Source organism: Botryllus schlosseri, chromosome 12 (genome assembly GCF_051294905.1).
Source record: "Botryllus schlosseri isolate E-star chromosome 12, Bs_hap1, whole genome shotgun sequence".
In the NCBI taxonomy this organism is placed as follows: Eukaryota; Metazoa; Chordata; class Ascidiacea; order Stolidobranchia; family Styelidae; genus Botryllus; species Botryllus schlosseri.
Window position 1 is genome coordinate 19,036,951 of NC_137247.1, and position 20,748 is coordinate 19,057,698.

Below are 20,748 nucleotides of genomic sequence, written 5' to 3' on the forward strand. Positions count from 1 at the left end.
GGGACAATGTGGTGTGAACGGAACCACGCCAACCCGCGACCTAAATTATATTCATCGGTACTTCCGTGAAATCATACTGGCAACTCCGTATCCACTGCGCGCGAAGCGCGACAAAAATTCTTGGCTTTACTCAATGTTTATGAAAATTAAATGTTGATACTCCGTGAAAACAGCCCCGAAATTCCTCAGGCTATCATCCTGATTGAAAGATTGAACTACTTCTACTTGACAAACTGAAAATAGCGAAAAGTAAGTAAGTAGATCACAAAATATTGCGAAGTAGAAGTAGCGAAAATCAGATCTACTTGAGTAAGTACCAGAAGTAGAGGATAACTACTTGAGTACTTCGAAAAAGTAGAAGTACTTCGTTACTGACCACCTCTGGAACTCAGGTGCTGGCAGCAATATCTGACCCCACACATATCCACCTTGATACACTGCCCTCTTGACATGTTCCTCTAAAGCTGGGATCATCAGCTGCACATCGCTCTTCTTTGCAGAGAGTTTCCTCCTGGCCGTGTCAATGTCCGTGCATTTGCTGGTGTTGAACACCTTCAGCTTGTTACGAGGAATGGGGTCGTCCACTGCCTTTGTTCTGTCCAACAGACACTCTCTGGTGAAAGCCTCGAACTGCTCTTGGCCAATCCTCTTGGCATTCATCACGGTCTCCACGGCAGCAGGACCTGCGATGTCCTTTGTGTCCAGTACGACTAGATCCTGACTCTCCTCCTCGAATGGGGCCTGTACACTTGGCGTCTGATCGTGATGACGTGTGTCTGCTGTTTGCCGTCTCCAGTATTGGTTCCCGTCCTGGAATTCTTCTATCACTCTAGCAACTTCTGGTCCCGCAACCATCCAACGACAAAGGGCACTAGAGTTATTAGTGAGCCTAACTGCGCCACCGTCTCCTTTAATGCAGGCATTATTTTGCTCAAGTGCCTGGTCAATCGGGATTGAAGAGAACACCCTCCGTGTTTTCTGAATTGTGAAATGGCCTTCACTGAATTTCCTGGCTACGTCTGGGTGTTTGGTAGTGAGTTCGGCCATGTCCTTCAGGTGCACTGGTATCCACCTAGCATAGTGGGTATGATCTAGTGCGTGGAACCAGGTGACTAGCTCTGTCAGAGCATCGAGGTACATCGTCAACGATCCCTGCCTGAGAGAACGCACATACACTAGTTAGAACCAGCAGTTCTATTTCCAGCACAGTTGCCCAGTAGCGAAACTGGGGGATGTTGTCTCGTCTCTGGCGACACCAGTCTCCAAACGCGGAAAGGTCCTCTGCATCCCTGGTCTATCCCAAACAGTAATGGTTGCAGGATGTACAGTGCTGTTGCAGTTATTTGATGTGCTCTTCTTGTGCGCAACACATGAGATGCTCGCAGAAATGAGTCTGCTGTCCCTGCTGTTGCAATCTCAGCTTGCACCCAACCACTCCCTTGCAGCCAGTTCCCCAGTGTTTTTAGTGCCGTCATCTCTATGTGGAGACCACCAAACATCACCAGCATGTGGTCTTCACCATAACTCTCTGGTCACTTCCACTGTATCTGCTTAGCCAAAGCAAACAGTGGCTGATCCAAGGGGACCACTGGTGTCTGTCCAGGATTCAGGTGTTCTACAGCTTTCTTCACAATGTCCATTGAATGCCGGATCATGGCCACAGTGTGGGCACTTTCCAGGAAGAGTGGAAGCAGCGACGTGGGGCAGATGACTTTAGCATCCGGTGGCTGTCGGCTGGCATGAAATGCAGCCCAAGATGTGTTTTCATTGTCTACTGTACCAGTGTTGTCTTCCAGGACTTGTTATGCATTGCCTAACCAAGGGTATTCTTCATCAGTGTGCTGTTTGAAGTCTCCTCTGGTCAGTGACGAAACTCCAGCAGCTGGGACAGGCGACTTCTTGATGCTGCAAGGGACAGGGGGTACATCAGTATAATAGTGCGGCAAAGGGGCGACAGTCTTGGACCATGTATCCCCAGCTTCTCTATCAACGACGATACTCCGATTTACTCCTGCAACAGTGTAAGAAGGATGTTGTATGAGGGAGATTGCGGTACCATGGAAAGAGTCTTTTGATGTTGTTGCACTAGGGTTGTGATCTATGTTGTCTATAGCGGCAGTTGTGAACACTTCACTACGCATTTTCGGAGGACAGACCACTTGCTCTCTGTGAAACTGTTGACAGACATTGTTACCCATCTGTGCTGAGAGCTGGAGCACTCTATCATAAGAGATACTTAGGCCAAGGTGTGACAGTCTGTCGACCAATTCCTTCTTGCGTGTATAAGCATGCAACATCATCCCGACGTATTTTGGAAGTGGGGTCTCCTGTGCAACACTGTGCCGCACACAAGTGGATGATGTGGTGCCACGTGTTCGCTTGTGATTTACGCTGTTGAACTTCAGCATCTGGGCTGCGGTAATTGCTGCAGGGTTAGTGTCTGTCATCTGGTCTTTGATGCTGGGTCCCTCTAGGATCATGCTGACTAGGGCAAGCAGCAACGGTGGTACTGATTTTTCTTGACATCCTCCGGGGAATCCTGTGAAGGGCTCAAATCCAATATGGTGGCACATTGGTAAAAATACGCATTGCAAATTGTTACCATTGGATTCCTTGACCCAAAAAACATACATTTAGATACCAAAATAAAGTCAATAGCAGCATTAGGCCCAGAGATAATCGCAAATGTAGATTTCAAATGGCGGCCATTTTGAAATCCAATATGGCGGACATAAAGAGAGAATTCTGAGTGGCTCAATATCTGAAAATGTTCACAACATGTTAATATACATGTGTGCCAAATTTGGTGCTTGTATCACAAAATGCACAATCCTTTTGAATATTTGGGCTAAACCGCCCCACTATGCTGCGAAATCGCCTTTGAAAAAGATATTACCGAATAAATACGTGGATGAAAGCCCTAAACTTGGTACACTGTTACATGACATTATCGAGAAGTGGCCTCATGGCCAGGCCGTGTTATTTTTGGCATTTCAGGAGACAGATGCCAAAACTGCCAAAAATAAAAATTTGAAAATGCCAAAAATAAGCAATTTTTGGCATATGCCAAAAATAACACGGCCTGTCAAATAGTGTATTTCGTTCATGGTGTTGTGTTAACAGGACCGCGTTACAAGCGAGAATAGCGTTTGTGAAAGGCAGGTTTCTTAATCTGGGTCCAGCCCACCCATTGGGGGTGAAAGCATGGTGTCCGAAATGGTGTGGACACAGCGAGATTGAACGGCTGACTGCATTTGGTTTACGTCATACTTTCCATTTGTCCAAAGGCAATTTTACGACCATTTTTGATCGGCTTGTCGAGCGCTAAATTTGATAAAACGGGTATCAATGAGAAGCTGCCGCAGTACTGATTATTAAAATATAAACTATGTTCTGCTCATGGAACTGGAACCCCCAAAATCAACCACGATTTTTCCATTGTGATCGAGTTGAACATTGTGACGCAACGAACTGTCTGGCTATTTCTGAGCTGCTTATAGTCTCGTTTTGCCACACAGTCTTGTTACGTCAATGTTCTTAAACAAGCTAACCTTCCCAGGACTCTTCCATGCGAGTTGGTAATATTAAAGCCAACTGAAGTGACAAAAGTCCTCCGAAAATATATCGGTAGACTGAAGCAGAAATGATAGTCGGGCTACAAAATAGAATGTGTTGAGAGACAACACAGGAAACTCCTGAAAAAGGATCGGGAGGAAATTCTTTCCGCGATGAGATCGATGGGACTGGCGAAGTGATCGCTTTTCATGATGCATGGATGCCGGTTCGGCCTTCCAAAGATTTTGAAGCTCTGAAAACCTTTTGTGGATGACTGGCAACATTCTTTCCCTCAACGGCTACTGTTGAAGCCGATATTTCCCAGATTCGGTGGGCGAGAAATGTATTTAGGAGAAACTTGGCTGACCTGAGTTTGGAAGCACTGTTACAGTGCAAATGATTTCAGTCTATTCAACAGCTGTAACAATCAGATGTTGAGCGTGTTTGTTAGGCTTTTCTTTCTTTCTTTTTGCTTATAGACACCGATTCCGATGGATACTGCACATTTTGTGGTTTCGTTCGATATAATCAACCTATGAAATCGTTAGGTTTTTTCTTCTTCTTATTGTTTGGTGGCACTGATTATACCTGGATGCTGCACATTTTGTGGTGTCTTTTGACAAACTAGCCCAAATAAAGCGTTTTTGTGACTAATTCGAGGCTGAAACTATCTATTTAGAGGACGATGCCAAAACTGCCAAAAATAAAAATCGAAATATGCCAAAAATAAGTTATTTTTGGCAGTTTTGGCATATGCCAAAAATAACACGGCCTGCTCATGGCCCTTTTCGGTATGGTACACTGTCAAAATTAATGCGAACAGACCAACACCGAATTTTGCGTAAAATTTACTGAGGAATAGGCTGATCAAGTGACGGGGGGGTTGTACGCAAATGGCTTGAAGGCCACAATTTCACGGTGAAATTGACATTGGAGAATATACGATCAAAGTAAATATTTGAATGCAAACTGAGAATGATATCATCATCTCACTTAACGTTACCGCAGATACACCGGCTTTTGCGTGAAATCCGCAATGTGTTGTAGGCTAAAGTGTCAGATCGGAGCACATCTTTACCATACTCGACCTTGATAACGAAATTACTGCCCTAATCATTGAGTGTCAACCTTGAGACTTGGCACAGCGTTCGATACTAAAATCAAGACATACCGTGCAAAAGCTTATGACGGATCTAGGTAAGGAGCATCGTTAAAATCAATAGAGACCAATACCGGCTTTGCGTATAATCTGTTAGCGATAAATGACGAGTCAGCTCTCACTAGAATTAGGAAACGAAATTACCACTAACACAGTTCAGTGACAAACTTAAAACTTGGTACAGCGTTCGATACTAACATTAAGACTTACCGTGCCAAATGTCATAACCGATCTCAGTATTGAACACCGTCAAAACCAATGGATACCAATACCGGCTTTTGAGTAAATCTTTTTGCGATACATGACGGATCAGCACACACTCAACTTCGGAAACGGAATTACTACCCTAAACTTCAAGTAGAAACCCTGAAACTTGGGGCAGTGTTAAATACCACCATCACGACATGACATAACAAGTTTCAAGAGTTTTCATGGTGTGAAACCCCATTAAAAGCGACCTATACCAGCAAAGGTCGACTAAACGCATATGACGGTAACAGAGTTCAGCTAAAGATACGATTGTTACATCACACCTTAAGGGCACAGAGCTATCGTGCCCCGGTTGCTCGGTAATTTTATGAATAGGAGAGAGTAAATCACCGTTTCTTTATTGTGCGCGGTTTTGAGAGAATAGACAGTGAAAGCTTGTTATGAGCGCTACCGGGGCAAGCCCCGGCTAGGCATTCGCAAAGCGAAAACACAGAAGAGAATTCGATTTTCGCATAGACTTCGCTATATATGGGCATTTACAAGCGAAAGGACAAGAAGTATACGATTTTCGCTGTGATTTCGGTTTATATAGATAGGTGTGCGTCTATAAATGGTAAAGAATTGTTATTGAACAGAATTTTAGGTGGGGCAATGCCCCAGTTGCCCTATAGGACGAGCCGCCACTGTGAAATACTGTCCTGAAATGATGCGCAAGTATACTCGCGTGAATTACTGCAAAAGCTTCGAAACACGTACGTTATATCGTTACAACTTCCACTTCCGAAAAGGTGTCAGATTCCGATGAGTTATGATCCACACTCCTGATATCTATCGTGCGTATGAGGATTGAGGAATCAAGAATATCATCCATAATTACCTATTGTAAATTCTTCGAAAAATTTTCCAGATTTTAGGTAGCGTACGTACAACAGCTCGTTATTACTACACGCACTCGCAGAAACAGCTCGTACGCGACGCAACGTAGGCTCGTCTTCGATGTGCTCCATTATCTTTAAGAATATGAAAAACCTACAGACCGCCTATGTCACCTAACACAAGCTAACCTGCGACTGTAACGCATCACCAGCGACGTTGACTTATGCGATTTGCTATCGGTGGCATAGGTACCGTTCTAGGAAAGACCAGACGACATAATTCTACACAAATTCACTGATCACTGATCAGCCTTAATCAAATCTGATCAGTCTGCGGCGATGTTAGCATAGGGTTGCCATACGTCCAGATTTTCGTGGACATATGGGAGTTTCACTGTTCAAGCGACGTCCAGGAGAAAATTCGAAAATATGTCTAATAGTCTGGAATTTTGAAGGATTGAAGTCGGCTGGGACTTTTTTCGTAAATCAACATGAACAATAGAATTTTATGAAGATTATTGCTACTTACAATTTTTCTTCGCGCAGGGCGGGATTTAGTGAAACATGTATTGAGTTTGTTATGAAGACCACCAACCTCACAATAAATGCAATCAAAAATATATTTCAAAACAAACAATTACTGAAATAAGTCTAATTGTTGTAATCGCAATTATAAGAGAACGGCAGCGACGTGCGGTGAGGTTCAGGGCGGGTGAGGCACTGAACCCCTCACACACACACATAAAGTGCCTGATAAAGATACACAAATATGTGAGCAATACCAAAAGTAACGGCTAGGTAAGGGCGTTTTCTCTGCACCCTGTTAGCCGTTGCAATTCTACATTCTACAATACATGTTTAAACATTACCTTTAGTGAAATATTCAGGTATTTAATACACATTCCTCTACGAAAAGGATTGAATGAAAAACATATTTCATGTGAGGACCTAATTTCGGTTTCATAGATTCTGTTGCCCCTTGCTCGCCCACTGCAACTGCAAAACCAAATATGTAACTCACTCGCATCAAAATTGCTTGAAAACTTCATTCAGACTATGGAAAACCAGGGTTAGATTCATGATTACGATTTGAGATGCCGATTTCCTTGGATTATGATTCGCAAATATATAAAACCAACAAAGTTAGCTGAATGCGTCCTATTTCTTATCACTAGATCGAACTTTTACTACCTAAAAATGGGAAGATTTTGATCTTAAAAAAAATGTGACATTTTTTTACATCAAAAAACTTAGTTTTGACCGAATTGTGACTTTATGTTTGTAAATTAGATGTTTTCCCACATAATGTTAGAGTTGTATTACTTATCTTCATTTCTGGTTGGAACTGTCTGTCCTTGCGAAGTAGTTTGGTCTTGAAAAACTTTTTTGACTTGAAAACTGACAAATTGTAAAATGAAAAAATTTCATTTTAACGAAATCTGGACCAAAGAAGAATTCCAGTAGTTACCTCGCGCATTATGGTAGAAATAATAAACAATTGCTGTAATGCAACGGAAGATACTTTCGTACATTCTCTGGTAGAAAGCGTATGTCCTTACTAAGTAACTTACCAAGAATGGAGAAAGAATATTCAACAGCAGCAGTGGTGGGCTGGTAACACTGATGTAGTTGCTGGTGACACACCGTGTTACTTCTCCTCCATGCTATCCGTGATTGCTGAGCGCCTAGCAGGATAGCTGCGGATACCAATTTTCGAGTCTTTGGTATGACCCGGCCGGGGATCGAACCCACGACCTAGCGATCGAGAAGCCGGACGCATAACCATTACACTACCTCGCTCGGTAGTGTTGTTCAAATCTAAATTTTTCATCACGTAGTTCTTGATATAACAACCCATACCCACTCCGTCTTGCTTCGGTTCGGATATTGCGGTATGTTGAGCATTACACCATGTCAGACTATTTTTTTTCATTTGACCGTTAATGATTTAGAATGAGTAGATTGGGCCGTCTACACCGGTATAGGCGTATACAGTGGACCAGAGGTGGACAATTATTTTCCTCCGCGGGCCAAATGAGAAAAATAAATACCTTGGCGGGCCGAGTGAAAAATTGAGCTATAGTCTCCAGCGTATTTTAATTTTATTTCTAAATTACATCGTTATTATATGCTGCTCTCTGAATGAGTTGATATTAAGTAATGAGAAAGTGACGATAAATAAAAAAATATCTATTTGCTGTCATGATTCGAAACACTGTTAAACATGTTACATTTTAGCTGTCTTGAAACTCCTATTCAATTTCTTCTATTTAGATTCTAAAACAGTGGTTCTCTAACTTTTTAGGCAGGCCTTCCATTAAAATACTGAACAATTTCGCCCCCACTTATCATGATATCACAAAATATTAAAAAAGTGCAACCAGTATGCCAGCAATCCCAACGGATACTTGGATGGCATGAAAGATTATAGCTGTTGACGAGAGAATTGTGAAATAGCAAAGTAGGACAATACACACAGCAACAACTATAAGCTGTAGGTACATCGCGCCCAGCGCGAAATCTTTTTCAAACTTCCGCTTCGCTCCGCCCTTCTGATGCTTTCACGTCTCCCAGTTCCAGAACCACTGCCTTGATATGTATATGCAATAGTACAAAGCTTATTTGTTTTGGTCGCTGCCTTCCGAGCAGTATGCAGCTTGAATATATTTATTTAATATTGCCTTTACACTCTAATTTTTGAAGTGTTGCTCAACCCGGAAAAATGAACACGAAACGTGATCCAAAAATTGAACGCCTAGAAGTGTTGCGAAGTGTTTAAATTAAAAGTGTTTACCTAAAAAGTGTTCAGTCTCAAAGTGGCTGGTTGACTAGTCACCGGAACGCAGGGCTCAAAATGAAATCAGATTTTATTGATTCATTAATAAATGACGCTTATAATTCCCAACCTGGGTGATGAAATACATGCAAACATCCAAATTTCCATTAGCTGCTGTGACAGGGTTTCATAAATTCAAATCAATAGTTGAAACCGTTTCCAAAATAGTCCATGAAATCACGAACATCACAAATGATTAAGAGCAAACTCACTACAAATATCATGCAACTCACTCAATCATGAAAATGAATGCATTGAGATAGAGATAACAAGATATCATTTAGTATCTTAAACTTTAGTGACAGGGGTGTGGAATCAAATTAATTGGTTACGTCCGTTAGCGGAAAACATGATCAACACAAATCGTTAAAACTTATTTAAAATTAATCAAATTATTGTTTGTAAATTTCTAATTTTATTATAAACAAACAACGAATGTATCATTGTACCAGTATTTCTACCACGATAACCAAACATAAGTATTTTTTTTACTCTTAGTGAAATTGGGCCTGCTATCCAGGCATCAAAAATATTCCAGTGCTTGCTTGCATTACCAGTATTTATATCAAGTTAATGCCAATCACTTTTGTTTAAACAACAAAGAAATCGTTTCTTTGAGTTCATACAAATTTTGCAGATTTATAGAAAAGATTTTGCTGTTATTTACAAGTCTGCTGCAAAAAATGAAATCTGGAAGTCATTAGGGCAGTGGTTCTCAAATATTTTTGGACACGTCCCCCTTATGATAGCAAAAAATTCCACTCACCCCTTATCGTCGTATCATGAAATTTAAAAAATCAACCAGAACGCTAGAAATCACAACGGATAGTTGGATGGCAGTGACGGTAATGGTTGTTGATTAGAGAATATTCAAATATTAAATTATGACCATACACAGAGAAATAACCACAAGCTGCCATGTGCGAAAAAGATTTTAGTTGACTGCGGCTTCACGCCCCATCAAATGCATTCTCCTGTTTGAGAACCACTCCTTTAGAGTATGACAATCTAATGCATAGCAACAATATTTCTGAATACTCCATTTTCTCTGACGCATTTTTATATTCTTGCCATCAGCTGCAATCCAGGTTCGGTGAATCTCTGATTCGTGGCGTGCCATAGTGTTTGCTTCTTTTTACCGGTCGCCTTCAAGTTGCTTTCCTGGAAAATGTGATTAAATTCCAAAGTTTTGAATATGTCAATGAAAATTCTAAATTTTATGCAGAAATAAATATAAATATTTTTAGACAGGTAGGTTACAGAAGCGCAGGAAAGGCGCTCGGATACATGTGAAATACTATCACTGAGCAGGACTAAAATTAGCAAAATGACTAATAAAAATATCTTTAGTCAGGTCTGTCTTTTTATCAATTCGGCCATTTTGACACTTACATTGACATTCAGACGCACAGGCAACAGTGAGAATGCAGAACTGTAACTCAGAATGAAATTTATTGCAGAACGTTGCAGGTCTATGTAAATTTGTACCGTCCACAACACAGAAAGATTACGGTACCTGTTTCATTAAGACATGCGCTCGGGTCTTGGATTATATTCGTTTGTCTCTCAATTTGGCACGGAGAAGAAGACAGTTGATTTCATTAAGTTCGTTTTGCTGAAAATATAATTGATTGCAGACAAGATCCGGACAATAAATATAGTAGCATCATTGTTCCTATGGGTTCAGATTTCCATTATAATAATTGACATACGGTCGACTTTACATATAACTTTGATTCTAAGATTTGATAGCTGCTTTGAATTGAGACGAGAAAATATATCAGACAAAGGACACATTGATACTCTTTAGTACAAGAAACTTTGTGACATATTATCGAAGTTGTCGAATACTTTTCGTTCATTGCAGTAATTGTAACTGTTGTCAATCTTTCGAAATCCTTCCTTCCTGATTAAATTTAATTAACACAATGAATTGGAATTAGCAGGTTATGGGAAATGATCTCAATTTGATGATCACATAGTCAAGAGTATAGTTCAGTAAGCAATAGTTTAAATACAAGTTACATCAGCTCTTTGCATTCAACTACACCTCTGTTCAATGTACAGGGGTAGACCGAGCGAGATAGTGTAATGGTTATGCGTCCGGCTTCTCGAGCGGTATGTCGTGGGTTCGATTCCCGGCCGGGTCATACCAAAGACTCGAAAAATGGTATCCGCAGCTATCCTGCTAGGCGCCCAGCAATCACGGATAGCATGGAGAAAAAAAACGGGGGCGCAGACCAGATGACCTCATGGGGCCGTATCGCAACTCCGTCGTCAAAGCATCTCGATGGTGCAGGCGAAAAAGAATATCATATCTCTCTCTCTCTCACAGATCAAGCCTTTCTTCAGCTCATACCGCATATATAGATAGTTTTTGAGAAAATTAGGACTGCAGAAACCAGCACATTACATACTCAATGGTGATATATGAAATGAATAAATAGACTTACATAATCACATGTTTCCATGGGTTCTTGAGAAAAAAGTATGTATCGCAAAAGATGACTGCACCGGCACAAAATCCGTTCAGATGACTCTTCACGTCACTATCAACATTGTCTGTTAGCGCAGGCACGGTAGAGACATCAGTCGGATGAATTTGAGGATAAATCCAAGACTGTAGAAAAGAAAATACTTGTTTTGAAAATTTGCAAGACAAGTGAACCATTCAATATTCGAACAGCTTCTTCGAAGTACAAAATTTAAATACAAAATTGAATAATATATTCATACTGAAATGAGCCCGAATATTTTCGGCTGAGAATCGTCAGCGGTAATCGTCAGCAACTAGTAGAGAATTCAAAAGAACGTTGTATATCAACAATCGTATCACAAAATATGATGTCACCAGCATTCAGTATTCACGCAGATATCAGACAATTGTACATACAATTGTATGTGACAAAAGGGTGTCATTCATAGAACAATTAATTATTTTAATGGAAAGTTGCATGTGACCTTACCACCAATTTTACTCCAGCACCTGTAGCATACTTTCCTGGATTGCTAATCATTTTGGTGAAATTTTACCAGCAAACATTCATAAAAATAACCGAAGAGCTTCTTGGAGGTACAGAACTTCAATAGACAATTGAATAGTATATTCATATGGAAATAAACCCGAATATTTTCGGCTGACACTCATCAGGGGTAATCGTCAGCAACTAGTAGAGAAATGGAAAGAACATTGTATATCAACAATCGTATCACAAAATATGACGTCACCAGCATGAAATTTCGTGAATGAGCGAGCGCATTCAATGTACTATTTTTAGGAGGTACACGAACTCCTTTTGTTGACAGAGTTTTGGTTGGTGTATTTCGATAAAAGTCGACTCCAAGGCTCACAAATGGAATTGTGAACGGCCTCACCCAACGATTCCAAATCGGTCGTCTCGATAATTATTCACACAAATCGGATTATCTAACAGATGTTTGCCGATGGCAGAATTAATGGCCTTTGATCGATCAGCATCAATCTCAAGCGGATGAGTTAAGGGTGAGCTTTTCACTGAGCGTCAAGCACGTGTTCTGATGAATCTGGGTACATGTTGGTTTATGCGTTCCTGCAGACGTTTTGACGTTCTTCCCACGTAGCCACAAGTGTTAGTCACGAGTGTCAGCCGAAAATATTCGGGTTCATTTCAATATGAATATACTATTCAAAAATAACCGAATACAGCAGAATAAAATTCCTTATGAAAGGATATACCAGTTTACTTACGAAACACTGCGACGCTTACCAGTATTTTAAACATCAAATGCATTTCAAAAAGGTGCCAATTGCAATACATACTACCTGCACATTAGGACATTTTTCATATTCTTTCCATCAGCCGCAACCCAGGTTTGTTGAGTCCCTGATTCGTGGCGTGCCATGGTGGATCCATCTTTTTACTGGTCAAATCCAAATGCTGCTCCTAGAAAATACGATAAATACCAAAGGAAAATTGTAATTTTATGCAGAAGTAAATATAAAGATTTAACACAGGTAGGTTACAGAAGCGCAGGAGAGGTAATCAGCCCCCCAGGTTGAGAACCACTGACCTAGCCCATTATAGTTCTATAAGCAATAGTTAAAGTACAAGTTACACGAGCTCATTACGTTCAACTACATCTCTGTTCAATGATCAGTGTACACAGATGAAATCTTTTTCAGCACATATCAAATGGTCCGTAGGCTACTCTGCGAGATAGTTCATGAGAAAAGTAGGACTGCAAAAACCAACAAATTACATAATCAATGGTGATATATAAAATGAATAAATAGGCTTACATAATCACATGTATCCATGGGTTCTTGAGACAAAGGTCTGTATCGCATAAGATGACTGTGCCAGCACAAAACCCGTTACGAACCACTCCTCACGTCACTGTCAATATTGTCTGATAGCGCAGGCACGGTAGACCCAGGGGGCTCTTTTCAAAGAGTCGACATCAGTTGGACGAATTTGAGGATCAATCCAAGGCTATTGAAAATAAAATATTTGTTTCAAAAATTCGCAATACAAATGAACTACTCAGTAAACACGCAGATATCCTACTGGATACAGTTGTTGTTTTCTGCAATAAGTTGTGCATGACAGAAGGGTCTCTTTCATAAAATAATTAGGTAATGGAATGGAAAGTTGCACATGACGTTACGTCCAATTTTACTCTGGCAAAGGTAGTATACTTCATGGATTGTTAACAATTTTAGTGAAATTTTATCAGCAAACATCCACAAAAATCTTTATCACGAAGATAACCGAATGCAACATAATCAAATTCATTATCTAAGGATATACCAGTTCACTTACAAAACACCGTGATAATTACCAGTATTCCATGCAGCAAATGCATTTCAAAAAGGTGCCAATTTCAATATATACTACCTGCAAAATAGCGTTTAGTTGAGTTACCGTATCATAATAAAGTCAGGAAAATCAAATTTGGGTATTTGGCAAAACAAATACTACCCCTTGTAATCCATGGTTTGTGGAAAAGATTGTTTGGCTGTGCCATTATCAGGGCGATTTTTCGGACATAAAAAGGGAAGGTTTTGACCACAAAATCCCAAATCATACATATTTTGACGATAAAAAACTTAATTCGACCCCATGTACTTAAATTAGGTGTTTCTCACATAATGTTAGAATTGTAATACCGGTAATTATCTTCATTTCTGGCTGGAGCTGTCTGTTCTTCCAAAGTCGTTTGACCAGAAAAAGAATCTTTTGGCATGAAAACTGACAAATTTTTACATGAAAAAACCTTATTTTATCGAAATATGGACCCATGAAGAATTCCAGTATTAGTTACATCAAGTATTATGATAGAAATAATCAAAACTTAGTTGTAGTATAACGAAAGATACTTTCCTACATTTTCGGGTAGAAAGTGTCTGTCCTTACTAAGTAGCTTGACAAGAATGGAGAAAGAACGTTCACCCGCGAGCAGCAGTTGTTGGCCGGCAACACTGAAGTTGTGCGTAAGTTGCAGGTGACACACCGTGTTGCTTATTATGACAAAGTTGTCTACATCGCAATTTTTCATCATACAGTTTCTAATAGAAGAACCAATGCCCACGCAGTCTTGCTTTAGCTAGGATACTGCAGTAGGCTACGTTGAGCATTTGTTTCATTTGATGGTTTATGATTCGCAATGAGCAGACGATGGTCTATCTACAATGGTAAGACTATAAAGTAGGCTGCAAGATGTAAATTGTAAAATGATAAGTCCACCGACAGTGCAATCATCTATGATACAAACGAAATGCAAGTTGCTGAAAAAAATTTTGACTTTGTAAATAACTTGGCAATTTTTGACCTAACAGCACAATTTTGGCAAAATTTTGACCTATTTTGACATGTCAAAAAGAATCGCACCTTACCACTTGGAATAAACATTACAGTGTAAAATATGTTGCATTTGGAAAACCATCAAAACCGTTGCATGACTGTCATACCGGTATTCAATTGCTGACATTGCAGTACTTGTCCACAATGGACCCCAATATCGCGTACACATGGATATTTCAGTGTGGATAGAGAGAACATCCCTTTATCTATATATATCAAAAAAGTTATTTCGATAGCAGCTTGCAATCAGTACCGTAGTACTGGACCTGGTCGCAGCCTGGTATATTATGAGATTCGAAGCTCGATCATCCAGCAATAAGATCAGACGAATCATATACTACAAAACATCTAAAGAACATTCATATGAATAACTGATATCAGTAGCCTACTAAAACATCTAAAACAAACGACCTTACTGCAATGTCAAAACGAGCTCATTTTATGACTATTCTCACATTACATACATTCAATAACACTTACCGCATTTCCATACCTTACAGTACATTAATGACATGATCCTTTACGCCATCAGATAGCAGAAACTGCTTCAATGTATCCATTCCGCCAAGTCTTTTCGTGTACCCTACTCTCTGCCTGAAGCCTGACGAACCACCAATTCAAATTACAAACTGAAATCGAGCGCACTCTACCGTAACTAAGGTGGCGACCCCTCTGCGCCTCAGGGAAATATGTGTATTTCATTGAAATATTGCCCTTAAACTTAGTGGTTTGATCAGTTGAATAATATTATTTTACATATACCATGATTTTATGTGATCCCCAAACGTACCGATAGTTTATGAATGCGAAATTGATGATAAATTACCAAGTATAAATTTTCTTGAAAGTAAGCCGCAGTGGCGAAGTGTTACGTATAAACGGAGAAATACGCAGAAGCGTTGCGACGATAATGGCCCAAAGCGTTTATATGCCCAAAAAGTGTGTCTGTACCCAGAATAAAGTGTTATGAAGTGTTCGATACGACCTTGCGGATTTACAGTGTATGTTGAGTGAAGCTTGCATTTTGCTGAACTTCGCTCTCCCGTGTCCGAGTGTTTGTGCTTTTGTCATAAGACATACTTTAATTTAAATCATTAATCTCGGCGACATGCTCGGCAAACGCTGAAAGGATGGGTTTACCGCTGACTCCAGTATGCGGATATTAGGTGATCTAAATTCTAAACCTAAACCTTTGAATTTCAGTTTACGGCTTTCTCTTTTTCGGCATGCCCGGTAATTCTTTTTGGGTGAGAGATATGATGAGTCATATAGTAATCGCGAGCACTGATTGGCTTGTTTCACGAATTAGCGATTTGGAAATATCACGTAACAAATTGAAACACATACTGTTTAATGCATAATGTGACAATGTGTAATGTGTCAACAGGAAGGTTTGAACTAAACTATATGGAAAGAGTGATTGCTTGCGACTTCAATTGCTACTCATACTTTCCCACATTGCCTTTATTTTGAATCTGGATTACGCATGCCATATAATATACGTAGGCAGTGTAATCGTGGTATATTAATGAACAGGCTTCATAGTAAACGAATTTCCTGTTCATTTGATACAGCCAGTTTTAGTCATTCATAAAGCAACTTTTCTGTTTTGAATTCCAAGCAAAATTTCGCGGGCCGCACAGAATAGCTTCGCGGGCCGCACTTTGCCCAGGTCTGCAGTCGACTATAAGCTAAAAAATGTAAAATGATAAGTTCACCGACAGTGCAAACATCTACGATACAAACGAAATGAATATTTCAGAGCAGATTTATTTGACTTAAATTTTTTTTGCAGCACTTCGCATGATTTATGGTCACTCTTGCATTTAGTATTGGAGCCCCTCCTGGAAATTATAATTATGCGTTATTTACCTTTGAAAAAATTTCGCCCTTGGCGCAACCAGGGCTTAACTGCACACTGCACAGTGCACAGTTGCATGACATATTTGTGATCAATTTTAACGCGCACTAATATAAGTAATATAAGTCTTGTTTTCAATGTTACCAAATTAGGTTCGCTCCTATCGGACGACTAAAGAAAGGTTATCAACATTCCAGTCGCCCGCGCAATGCATGGGCCGTAAATCTCATGTGACCCTTTGGACCAGTGGTTCCCAAACTTTTTCGGTGTGAGGGCCAAATTTAGAATTTCAGAGTACGGTCGGGGCCGCACGAATACTACGGCTATGAAACGGACCCAAACAGTCGTTATGGCTATCTCGAAGTAGTTTTATAGCCCTGGCGAGATTTCAAAACTGTACACTGTTTACCGCTACTTATCTGCTGCATGGGATGTCCGATGAGTGAATCAGCTTTTCTCGCCTAAACGCGCGAAGCGCGAGAAATTTCTTTAGTTTCATGACAGTATCGGTCAATATTATCGGGAATTGCATGTTTTGCTATCAATTTTCATCCTGTCTCTGTTCACGTAATCTGATTTACCGGTAGAGCTGAGTGAGGTGTTTTTGAAAAGGTATAGACCCCCTCAATAGTAATTAAACATCCCCGGGGGTATACCAGTTGGCAGGAACGTAACAGCACTTCTTCAGGACCCCGGGATCCCATAGGGTGATAAATTGACCCCGCATCACGTTGTTCGCTTTTGCCACGAAATTAATTAAAGTTGAACTGTTTTGTGAGACAGCGCGACGCGCGAATATTTCGATAATTCATGATAAATCGGTGAATAAGATCGGGAATTACGTGGTTGTCCTCTTTGCCCACGTAATCAGACTTACTGGTAGAGCTGAGTGAGAGGTGTCTTTGAAACTGCAGACCCCGTAAAATTAAACATCTTCGGACGGGTGAACCCCTAGGTATGACTTCTTTACATGATGTTATTTCGTGACATCCTGTCTATGCTATATCAAAAAATATAGAATTGCCCAAACCTACTAAATTGGAAGATCACACTATTTGAGATTGGTATTTCTTCATTGGCATACAATTTTCTTTCCTGCGGGATGGTATTTGTCTTGTTAGGCCAAAACAAAAGCATTCGGCGCCAGTCATTTAGGCGCCTATATGGACAATTATTCCTATATGCATTTTGTATATATAAAACGAAGTTTTTCGCATTTCGAGGTTTTGGTCAGCATAAAAGCAGTTCTTTACGGCCAAGGCTTTCTCGCTGCCGATCGTTCTGACACACTTCTTGGAGTCCCATGTTATATGGCCTAAAACGTTATATGTCTTGGTGCGTTGTGGTGCCGTCATGGCCAACGCTGATATGCCCATTTCTATAAATCTTGCGTATTTTTTCTTGGGGAAGAGTACCCAATAATCAAAATATGTGGCGAATTGAAATCGCTCGTAGCGCGAAAATTTTTTGAAAAAGTTGCATAAATTGTCAAAAAATACTCTATAATTTATGCTAATTCACGAAATAATTTTGGGCCCCCTTCGAGCTCGGCCCCCCTCAATTGGGGGGTTTGTGGTGCGGCAGTTACGGGCCTGAATAATGCACTACCAATTATGCTGCTTTTAGTCGGCTTAGCAGTATGCATGCATCTCGGCTTATTCAGCCGTGAGTCACGTGTTGCACATCGAGTTATCATAGTTACGATACGACCTCTTTTAAGATGATTTGTCCTCTTTTTTGATTTTTTTAAAAGTGTCCTCGGAGGACGCCCAAATGTCTTTTTTTGAAGGATTTTGATTACATATGGGGCCAAATTCGATTGATATACATTAAGTCAGCACTGTAGGAACGCTACGGCGACTATTTCGGGAGTTGGACCTTTTCTTCAGTCAACCACGACTTAATGTGAAAGAAAAACTGTATTTTCCGGGAATTGAGCCTCTTTTTCTTTTTTAGTCAAGCGACCACGAAGTGGGAAAAATTTACCATTTTTTCAGGATTTCCCTTCGGTTTTGAAAGTTATCAATACCTATTTATATCTATAGCTACTGCTCGTTCAACTGGAAAGTTAGGGCACATTGCATTGAAACAGCAGTGACGTAACGTTAGCAGTCTATACTCACAACTTTCCTGCAATTCTATAATTAAAAACTACAGAGGCCAAGCCAAGCAAGAGTATTCTATAAATAGAAATTTTATTTTTTGTCATAAATCGATTTCCTAATATATTTTGGGGGCCGCAAGAAGGCTATCTGGGGGCCGCATGCGGCCCTCAGGGCCGCGCTTGGGAATCACTGCTTTGGACGAAAAGGTTTGCCCCCCTGATATAGATGAAATTGGATATTATTAGCAAATTACAATTCAGTTGCATAGAGGAAGAAAATAGAAATATGCATCTTTGCGATGCAGTCACTAATTGATCCTATTTTTGGAATTATACCACGATACTGTGACATCGTCTTTGGTTTTGTAAAAGTGTAAAATTTATGTAAATATAACCAAACACTGCTTCCCACTTGAAAAAATTAAAAATAGTCGTTAGGGTAGCTTAGCTTCTTGGGTCGAGCAAATCATTAAGAAAGATTGCAAGTCCTAGTCGTTGAATGCTTGACTTGGTGCAGGTGGACTGGACATATGCTATTTGATTACTTCCTAAATTTCATTAATGACCAATATTTATTAGTAGTAAGAGTGTGTGTACCTGTATAAACAGTATAGTGTGTAATGAGAAAATTATTAAGTTACATCTCTGTATCAGTTGCTGACTCATACACAAGAGCAACACTTCGATTGTTATATCTACATTTGAATTATACAGCATTTGATATATGTCATGTTTGAATGATTCATACATATTAGGATATTATATAGATAGTCCAAAGTCCATGTTATGAAAACTAATCAAATATGAAAAAATGAAGGATATTTAGAAAGGCAATCTTTCATGTTAATTGCGTAGTGAATAATTCGAGCTGTGCCTCAATGAAACAATTTTGTATGCCAACGTTTATCATATGTTTGCATATGTTTAATGGTTATGTGATATTCATTTAACCCTCACTGTGGCATATAATATTGAAGTAAATTGGTATTCGTGTCGTAGTCGGAGTCGGAAGGTTTAGAGACTCAGGCGTCGGAGTCGGTCTGGTTAAAGACTCAGGAGTCGGAGTCGGAGTCGGTATATTGAAAATGTGTGGAGTAGGAATCGGAGTTGGAGTCGGTGGTAAAATTTACCGACTCTGCAACCCTGGTTCTAGTGCTCTGAGATAGTTAATATTCTGATTTTTGGAATCGGCGCGACAATAGCATTCGATAGATACCATTTATTACGAAATTTAGTTATTCATGGACATCGACGGTAAATATCAATAATCCTTGAAGGTTTTCACAATTTTCTTTACTCATCCAGGCTACAGGTGAGGCAGTTCCACCCTCACCTCCCATATGACCACACGTCACTGGAGAACGGCGTATTCGACTAATCGGTGAACGCCGTTAGGATGGTTTATTCAAAAACAGCGGTTCTAAATCTGGGGCTCGTCTGCCTTTATTCTCGGGATCACGAAGATGTTGAACGTAATCAGCTTCCAAAATAGATCGTCAGTAAGTATCACGTCACAATGTCAAACTCTATCACGATGTCAAATTCGTTGCTGATTTTGGAGAATTCCAGGGCCATGAGCAGAATAAAATTTATATTTTCGTAATTAGTACACCAACAGTTTTACATTGATAGCCGTAATATCAAATTTGGCGCTTGGCAAGCCGGTCAAAAATTGCTGTAAAATTGCCTTTGGCCAAATGGAAGGTATGACGTAATCCAAATGCAGTCGTTCACTCCCGCCGTGTCCACACCATTTGGGGCACAATGATGTGAAAGTAACTGTTGACTTCTGAACGACGCATGATATGACACTGAGAATATCTCATGACTGTGGTGCAGGTTCCTGGTTATTATAGAGCCGAATTTTCACCCTTTGCTGTTACGAGCGTTTTGTCATATGCTGTTACCTCTCAAGTTTACGCCACATCGACATTTGTCCAAATTTAAATTACGTGCCTAAGGAGAATAGGCGGCATGAAACAAAACCAACTATTCGTTTACTTTATAATTCTCTCGATAGCCTTCACAGGGCCAGTCGAATGGTTCAGTGACCCTGTTTAGGCCCGTGGGGACAATGTGTATCAACATTCTCTTCATATTATTTCCCGAGCCTCTGGGAATCGCACGTCTCTCATATCTTATCGCTCTAATCCAGAGGTCTCAAACTCAAATGTGCTCGCGGGCCAATTTTCCACTTTTTGACGACGCCGCGGGCCGCAGCATCAATAGGGTTATTCTATGTCTTTCCAAGTAAGCCTTATTTGACGGGATGAAATTGTCCTATTCAAAAGCAGCCGACCTAACA

The 20,748-nt window shown here is 40.2% G+C and overlaps 1 long non-coding RNA gene across 1 annotated transcript; it reads right to left on the bottom strand.

Moving 5' to 3' along the window:
- Positions 1 to 11,928: 11,928 nt before the first annotated feature.
- Positions 11,929 to 16,187, bottom strand: LOC145451503 (uncharacterized). The gene is made up of 3 exons (XR_013918932.1): positions 14,972 to 16,187; positions 12,915 to 13,107; positions 11,929 to 12,558 (listed from the first exon to the last, which is right to left on the bottom strand). It is a non-coding gene; the product is annotated as an uncharacterized LOC145451503 (long non-coding RNA).
- Positions 16,188 to 20,748: the final 4,561 nt, after the last annotated feature.